Raw genomic sequence first — 5745 nt, 5'->3', positions numbered from 1 at the left:
TGTCGGTGGTGGTGGTGGTGGTGGTGGTGGTGCTCTGGGTGGAGGCCAATGAGGACGGGCACACGTGTGAAGCCAGGCGCGCTGCCCCTGTTGCAGAAGCAGCAGCAGGGCTTTCTCCTCTCCCCTGCAGGGAGATGGGCTCCCTGCCTGCCCCCATTCCCTGCCACCTCTCCCTGGCAAGTGGCAGAAGGGAGCTGAGATCTGTTGACCTGGGGACTCTGTGAGGAGGAGAGCACGGCTGGCTAGGTGGGCAGGATGCTCCTGGAGAGGGGATGGTGTGGCCAAGGACCGGATTCATGGGGGCCCCTGAACTCTGCCTCATGGTTTCTTTTTTGCAACTAAGCTGTACCCATTTTGCGGCGTCTTGGAGGTGGAAGGAAGCCATGGTGCTGCTGCAGCCTTTGCCTCCCGGGGTGATGTGGCAGGTGGCATCATCCCTTCCCATCTTTCCCCAAGAAGCAGACACTCCTGTCCCAAATCAGCATCAGAGCCAAGGTCCTGGGCTGCCCCTTATTGACATGTGGGTATAAACAGGTGTGTGTAATGCTGCCACAAGAGGATGATAACATGCAAAATACAGCTGATATGCCTTAAAAGTATATCAGATTAATCTCGAGCAAAGAGCATTTATAGTGACCCTGATTCACCTCTGCCTTATTGCACCTCTCCAGAGGAATTCAAACATCTGGAGATGAGAGTGATATGTCCCTCTCTGCTGCAGGAATAACATCACTATAGTTAAAGACAAAGAGCTGCTAGCAGAAAGAGAAAAAGGAAAAAGGAAAAGCTGGACAACCAGCTGTGGATATTTCCAGGAGTTACAGGAGAGGGAGAGATTACCCAAAGATGGAGAGTTTGGTCAGGGTCAAACACTCGTTCTTTTTATCTGCCCAAACAATTTTGTCTTTCCCTTTGCTATTTTCATTAATAGGCAAAGATTTACTTAGGTAGCATGAAGCTATTTCCAGAACTTGGCCTGTGTGAGCTGAAGTCAGAGTGTAGCCTCTGTCACACTGACAGCTCATGAGCAATGGGACCACAGGTTTGGCATTAAAGAATAATAGTAGTTGCATTTAGAATGGAATCTTGGCTACTGAGCTGGCTTTGGTTCACGTCCAATATCGTGCAGCCTTCTCCAGTAGCCACTGTGGAGAGAAAAATGAAGGGAGCAGAGACTCAAGGACCTCCCAAAAGAAAAAGATAACATTTTTAATGATTTCTTGACAAGGGATAATTTTCTGACATTTTCCTGCAGGTGTAAGTACTGCAGGAATCTCTCTGCAGCTGGAGCCTTCAGGAGGGCAAGTGCTCTGTTTCCTGCCAGACAGCAAAGGGATCTCTTACCTAGTGTAGCTTTGGCTTCCCTGTTGGAAAAGGTCTCTGGTTGGGAGGGCTTCTACCCAGGAAGGTTTTAAAAGCTGAAGGGTTCACTGCTGTTTACAGTAGTACAGCTCTGTGGGAAAAGAGTACCTGTAAAGCTGACAAGGTGATCACTGTGTCACAAAGAGCTTCTCATGCATAAAACAAAAGGATGAGCTTAGCCACCTTCACCTCTCAGGAGAATAATTCTGCATTGTTTATATATCTGGGATGTAAAGTTCAGTACAAATGTGCAAGACTCTCTCTTGGGTGACTGGCAGAAAGGGCAAATGAACAACCAGTCTCACTTCCACCTCTATGTGGCCTTTGAAAAACTAGATCACCCTAGCCTAGACTCAGACAGGCAGGTAGAGTGTCCCATTCAGTGGTGGCCCAAGCTACCTCCACCTCTCTGAAGGTGTGTGACTGAGGCTCTCTTGTCTAGGGGATTCTTTTGTCTTTCCTGTTGGATCTTTTACAACCTCTTTCTAATATCTTCTGGAATAGTTCTGTATCCCCTTGGCACTGGTACAATAGGGACATGGAAGCAGAATCACCATCACCTTCAGGCAAGGTGGTATAGATATTTTCCCACTTAATTTTTCTGTTGCTTTTTTTCTGGAAAGCATTCTCCAAGACATCAGTCCTGCTGGAAAACATCCAACAGGGCAGGCAGGACTGAATTCTTGCACTCATCTCTGGGTAAATCACCCTGGGCTGTCTTTTTCTCCTTCTGAAGCTTCTTTCTTCTCTTGGTTTGTAACTGCCACCAGAGAGCAGAATCAAAATCCTAGTTTGAAGGGACATAACGGGAATCTATTGTGTGTCCTCAATGAGGACACATTTTTCACTTGTTAAATTTCAGGTTCCTACTGAGCAAGGATTGAAACTAGGATCATCAGCAAGCCTGAAGAAATGAGTCCCATATGGGAAACATGATGCACCAACAGACTCAGTTCTTTTTCTTCCTCCAGAGTTTATTCCAAAGTGAAAAAACAATATCACAGCCATTAGCATGCTGCACGTTCCCTGGGTCTCTGCCTGACCACTTAGACAAGGATCTCAAAGGGACTTCTTTATCCTCATGATTTCATTTGTTATCAGTTTGGAGCTGGGAGTGGTTTTTAGAATCTGTTTGTACAACAGGGACCTGTGCATTGGGCACTAATTTGGAGGCTTCTGGCTGCTATTGTAATACATATAATTAATGTTAATAAAAATCTGAAATATCTATTTGAGAAAGTTGAAGGTTTTATTTGAATAAATAGGGAAAATAAAATACATTATTATATGTCTCTGCCTGTTTAAATAAAAAGAAAAAAGAGCAAAATGTGAGTATAATTACATTCCTAGTTAGGCTTTTGTAACATTTTTTGTATGTTGAATTGTTTTAACAAGAAATGCTTATCTTCCAGTGTGTTCTGCAATGCATATTCTGCACCTGCACTGAGCCTGATAGGAGCTCTCATAGGACTCAAATGCTTTACTGCTGAGAACTAGGCACTGATTCCAACTCATTCCTGAAGTTTCCTCCTGCACAGCATGCATTTTTGCAAGTCTTTTAGCTTGAGGAGTCGCATGAATTATCCTTGGTGAATATACTAGGTGTTCTAGAAAGTCAGCCACTTTCATACCTGGCAGGACAGGAGTTATTCTGCATACAGCCGTGGGAAAACAAGGACACTGGAGCAGCCCTTCTTATTCCCATGGAACACAATATGGCATTGAAGATCAATGTAGACAATAATGGCTGTTAATCTATGTACTTTGCTACATGGTCACACAGAGACTGGAAGCTACTCTGCAAGGCTTACAGCATATGTGGGAGTAGCACCACTAAAATGTCATTTCTACTTGTCCATTCAGGTTTCCTCCTTTTTATCATGTTGATGGTATCTGAGCAATTACACTCCTGTGTCTATCATAAAACAGAACCCCGCTGAAAGATATCTTTGTGCTTATCAGGTATTTAATAGCACTCTCATTTTATCAGATATCTACATACATATTAGGCAGCAATGCCCCTGTAAAAATAATCTACCACAACTGGAGGATTCACTTCTGCAGCGCCTTGGCAGACCCCAACATATACCCCTGTTTCCCATTGCTCTCACTTTGATAGTGTGGTTGCTTGTTTTTTCCTTCTGCCAGGCATCCAAGTTGGTTGTGGCCTCCAAGATGATTGTGTTGTCTCTGCAGCAAGTGTTGCTCCGGTCTTGCCTTCAGGCCCTCCAGCTGACTTGTCACATTGTTAAACATCTGTTGTGTTATAAAATGTGAGCATTCATAAGCCTGAACTTTGTGAAAACATGCTTTATTACAAGTCTCTCTGGCTTTTGAACAAGGCAATGGCCGCATAACATTAAGGAACCCTGTTGCGGTAGGTGAGGATGCCAGAGTGTCCAGTCGGATGTGTTTTAACACTGCTTTTTTATTTCTTCTTCTTCTTCTGGCTGGTTGTTTTATGGTTTCTTTGTTTTGGCTGAGGATTACCACAACTCTTCTGGTTAATTTCTTAGCCTGCCTCATCACTTGGTCGATCCCTGGGTGTTGCACCGGTTTTTACTTGCCTAAAACAGTTGACAGGTCTGTTCTATCATGTTTCTATTGCTGGTCTCACATTTCTATACGATATATGCAGATGCTCATCCATCAAATTACTCCTATTTCAGCTTCACAGAAAACTGTTGGAAAGGTTTCCAAGGAGAGCAAAAGAGCTCAGGAGTGTTTGAGACCACCTGTACAAGTGGAACATACACAAATCAATGGGACTTGGCAGAATGCAGTCAAGGCTCTGGGAGGGCTTGCCAGCATCATTGCAGAGGCACACTGCAACATCTTTGACAGGTCATGGAGCTTGGGGGAAGTCCCAGCTGACTGGAAAAGGGCAAATATTACATCCATCTACAAAAACAGAAAAAGAAAAGAGATTTGGGAAATTACAGATAAGTCAACCTCACTTGAGTACCTTGAAAAATTATGGAGTGGGCTCTCCTAGAAGCTATTTCTGGGCTTGAAGAAGGCAACTGGGAGAAGCCAACACACACCTCAGCTAACTCAGCTTTTTCCAACTGTCAGCAGTTTGTTATTTGCTTCCTCATTGATTCCATAGAGACTTGGAAGCATAACCTTCCTCATGAAGATCTAGGCAAAGAAGTTATAAAGGAAAATCTTCAGGTCTCCCTCTGTCATTTATAATTAACTGGCCAACCCCACTCAACAGTGGACCTCCCTATATCTTGTCCTGCTTGCTAACACATAATACAGGATGTTAGTACTTTCTTGCTATTCTTGACATCTTTTGCCAGCTCAGGCTAGGGCTGGACTTTAACCTTTCCCTCTGCATCTCTGCGTGCCTGAGTGATATTTCTATATTCTGCTTTGGAAGCTTGTTCCTTTTTCCATCACTCTCATGTTCCTTTTTTTTTGCATCTGAGTTTTTTTTCAGTATCTCACTATTTAACCAGGCTGGTTTCTTGCTGTGCCTGCTCAGTTGGATAGACTGTTCTTGTGCATGGAGAATGCTGTCTGAAAGTCACCCAATGCTCCTGAACACCTTTGGCTTTCAAGGCAGACTTCAGGGATACTTCCCGACAGCTCCCTGAGTGAGATAAAAGTCTGTTCTTATAAAGGTCTGGGGCTTTACTCTGCTACTCACCTTCTTCACATTCCTTAGGATAATCTTAACAGTGCAGCAAAGGCTGCCACTTCCAGTCTTCAATTGTTTGAAGAAGATTTTATCTGTTTTCACATCAGGTCTTCCATAGCAGACACCTACTACAAGCACTTCCTTGATGGTGTCTCTTCTGATTTTGACCCAAAGACACCCCCAGCTGATCTGTCCTCTTGCCCATGTCTCAAATCACTCTTTTACATAGAGTATAATCCCTCCTCCTCTTCCCCCTTTTCTATTTTCCCTCAGAAGCTTGGAAGCTGTTGGGTTTTTTTTTGGGTTTTTTTTGGTTTTTTTTTTTCTAATAGAGCTATTTCCTTAGCTGGTTTCTAAAATGATAGAAAAACCTTTCACCAAGTTCCCCCCTGTTGTCTTTGTCTGGTTATAAGGCAATAAACTTTATCTCATGCTTGGGAATGGGCCTTCAAATTTCCCACCTGTAAGAAAAGGAGATGAGAGGCAAGGGCTGGAGCTGGTGTGAGGAGCAAAGACTGAAAGATGTGTTCCCTCTTCACACTGCCCTGTAGAGATGTGGGGAGAAGACAGCAATTTGCTGCTGCAGGAAATGGCAGCGTGAGCAGCAGCATCCTGGAGGCTTTGTCATTCCCATACCAGGTGTTATCTGATGAGACTTCAGTCTCCTCTGTCCTGCAGGGGAAGAAGCAGCTGCCAAGTCATTCAGGGTTTCCATCAGATGAAATCAGGCCTGTGCG

The 5745-nt window shown here is 44.2% G+C and overlaps 1 long non-coding RNA gene across 1 annotated transcript; it reads right to left on the bottom strand.

Moving 5' to 3' along the window:
• Window positions 1-3654: 3654 nt before the first annotated feature.
• On the bottom strand, window positions 3655-5289 carry LOC128818888 (uncharacterized). Its single transcript, XR_008440588.1, has 3 exons — window positions 5018-5289; window positions 4407-4503; window positions 3655-4263 (listed from the first exon to the last, which is right to left on the bottom strand). It is a non-coding gene; the product is annotated as an uncharacterized LOC128818888 (long non-coding RNA).
• Between the last annotated feature and the right edge of the window lie 456 nt (window positions 5290-5745).

This window comes from Vidua macroura, chromosome 1 (genome assembly GCF_024509145.1).
Source record: "Vidua macroura isolate BioBank_ID:100142 chromosome 1, ASM2450914v1, whole genome shotgun sequence".
NCBI classification, from domain to species: domain Eukaryota; kingdom Metazoa; phylum Chordata; class Aves; order Passeriformes; family Viduidae; genus Vidua; species Vidua macroura.
This window is presented reverse-complemented; position numbering and strand designations above follow the sequence as displayed.